Consider the following 3,313-nt stretch of genomic DNA (forward strand, 5'->3'; position numbering starts at 1 on the left):
TGTAGAGGCATTTGAGGCCTCCTGTGGATGTGTGTACTGCCCCGCTAGTCCCAGCATTGCCTTGGCCCCCATTGCTTACCTGTTTGCTCGTTTCGCTTGTTGGTCTAGGCTGGGCTGTAGTTGTGGGTGCTGTTTGGTCTGGCAGCCTGATGTTTCCTCCGCCCTCATCTTCCCCTTCCCGCGACGAGCCTAGTTTAAAGCCCGCTGGAGGAGGTCCGCCAACCTAGAAGAGAACACACGCTTACCTTTAGGGGAAAGGTGGAGCCCATCCCATCCAAGCATGTCTGCTACAACGGTTATTAAAATACACTGCAGATATATACTTGACATATTGCTGACTCTAAAATTTAAAAAATGAGTCTGCTCCAGTGCCCAAACTTATGAGATGGTTTAACAGAAATCATTATTTTCTTTAAACAATACTTTGTGTCTTTTCATGTGGGCTCAGGCCATTTAGCGAATGGGAATCCTATTCCACTTTATGTGTCTAAATAGAACATACAAAGCTGCCTATCTATACTCTTTGGTTTTTATGCAGAGTTTGGGTTTCTATTTCCTCCTATGATGAAGTAGAATCACCTTGTGCACATACCCACTGGAGGTAAAGTGGAGGGAGGAAGGGCTCTCCCACCTTATAGCCCAAGAGTCCTAGTGCCATGGCATCCTGTGGTCCCATGAGATCATTTTAAAGCTGCCATGGAATGCCAGGTAATATTAGCACTGCTGGGTGTGCAAACACAAGATTTACAAGATAAACCCTGAGATTTTGAACAGAAATCCAGAGTGTCAAAAATCTTCTGACCCGCTGTGCTCTTTCTGCTCGTTGCAACAAAAGAATTGCTCTCATATTTTTCCACACACAAAAAACAAGTGAAAGGTAAGAGCTGACATTTTCCAATGGGCGAGTTTAAAAAGGCTGAGATCCACTGGTCATGGCACTTGCATTAGATGTGGAAGACCTGGGTTTTAGCCTCCCCGCAAAGAAAATTTAAACCTACATTTCCTGCTCCCTAGCAAAATAGTCTGCTATAGTCTCCACAGGCTAGGTATTGACCAAAGCTGTTTTCACCTCGCCCCTTGAAGCTGGTGCTTGAATGCATCTTGCATTTTACATTCATTGGATAAAATGAACTGAAGATTCTGCCAATGGTAGAACCCTTCCAGATGCTCTCATGTGGTCCCTTATATATCTTTTTCTTGGTTATGGCCAGCTGCAAGGAAAGGGCTGGATGATGCCTTACCCATGGTATGATGGTTAAAGTACTGTGTGAGGAAGCAGGAGCTACAAGTTAAATACCTGCTTTCCCCCCCCCTCCAAGGTACAGAACCCCTAGAACTCTGGTTTCCTGCTCCCTGTATAAATGCTTGCTTCCCCTCTCCCCCTTATGGCTATATGTTTCGCCAGACAAAAATTTCAGGACTTACATGCATAAGCTGGTGCTCCTATTTCATTCTGCAGCTGACCAGCCAGAGGGCAGCCTATTGAGCATACCCAGGCCTATGTGTAGAGCTTAATCCTTTGGTCCTGTAGACCAGATGAGTGGCATAGGCCAGACTGGGTCTCCACACACCAGGATCAGGCCCTGGGCCCCACATCTCTCACCCAGCCCTACGCATCAGAATCAGGCCCTGAAGCCCCATGCCACCCCTGCCTGGCCACACATGCCAGGCCTTGTGCTGCCCTGCACACCCAATCTTGCATGAAAGGCTATGCTATCCAGCCCACAGTGCTTTCCACAGGTATGGAGATGTGCTTATACATGTAAGTCCTGAAATTTGAGTCTGGCAAAACCTATAATCACAATGCAGGGCTGGCGGGGGGCACTTGTACAGGAAGCAGGAAACTAGGGTTCCTGATCCTCTGTATCTTGGAGTGAGGGAGGTGTTGAACCTGTAGCTTCTGCTTCCTCACACAGTACTTTAACCATCACACCCCAGATAAGGCATTACCTAGCCCTTGCTACCACCCCCCCCCGCTGCCAAATTTCTGGACCCATGAGCAGCCCCACAGGCCCCATAACATGATGCCAGGGGACAAATGTGGCCTCCAGGCAAGTGATTCAGCACCCCTGTCCTTGAAACCTTAGAGAGGAGGTAATCAAACCATTGCCAAAATAATATTTTCCCCTTTTTCCTATTTCAAAGGGATGTTTTGTTTCGAAATGAACTTGAATTTGGAGCAAGGGAAGCAGCAAAATTCCTGAGAACTAAACAAAATGTTTCCATGTCAAAAGAAACATTTTAGTCAGCCCCTAACACATTTCTATTTTACTGGGAAAAAGCAACAGCAAAGATAATTTTTATGGATCCAAAGAAAAGTCCATCCTCTTTCATTTTTCATTCAGGCAGAAACTGGAAAAAAAATCAGCCACACAGGTCTAATCTTACAAGACTGCCTAACGGCTGTGTTTGCACATTGCTAGAATGCCTAGGTGATGCATAATTACAGAGTAACCCGCTCTCAACCCACTGTCTTATTGGGGCAGACAGGATGATGTCACAATATGACATAAGCACTCAATTGACTAAAGTCAGCAACAGCCTTGCTTGATTTTCCTTTTAGGGCTCTGCACAGGGTAAGCTGCTGTTAGATCCAGGCTGTGAGGCACACAAACTTAAGCATCTTGAATCTCAGCAACAGGGGAAGTACCATGACCAAGGTAATACAATTAAAATGGCTTTGTGTAGTGGAGGGTACACCTTTGTCTGCTTGTGGACAGGACTCCCTATAAGAGCGTCATAGTTAGCTTCCCACTGACCAGCTTCCAGTGGGAAGATCTCAGCTATATGCAGGCTTTGTGGAAATAGGAGCCTCCTCCCTAGCTTGCTCCCATATGGCTCAAGGCAAGAGAAACTCAGGGACATCCGAATCCCAAGCTTCTGGGCTTGGGCCTGCATGTAGGATGCCTGCCAAAAGATTTGGAAGTATCTGAAGCCCCAGGCTGAAAAGTTTGGGGTGGAGGATACTTGCCAGTAGTAGGGCCACATATGGTTCTTGAACAATTCATAGGATTTGGAACTGATCTGGCTGATTTGGCAAATTTGACCTAGGACACAAAAAAATTTCCTTAAATCTTGAATCCCAGCAGCATCCAAACTGCAGCATTCAGCATTCAGAATAAAGGCTCTTCCCATCCCAGCTTGAGAAAGCAACTGCTCAGGTTATGTAGTCCAGGTTCTAGCACTTCAGTGTTGTGTGACCTGGATGACGTCTTTTCTTCTTTGGGGCTTAGTCCCTTTAGTGAAATAGCAATGGTGCTCATTTCCTCCAAGGTTTTGAGACTGAAGGAGTCTTAAATCCTTAAAGAAAACA

Source organism: Gavialis gangeticus, unplaced genomic scaffold (assembly GCF_001723915.1).
Source record: "Gavialis gangeticus isolate Ggan-Ray unplaced genomic scaffold, GavGan_comp1, whole genome shotgun sequence".
Taxonomy (NCBI): Eukaryota; Metazoa; Chordata; order Crocodylia; family Gavialidae; genus Gavialis; species Gavialis gangeticus.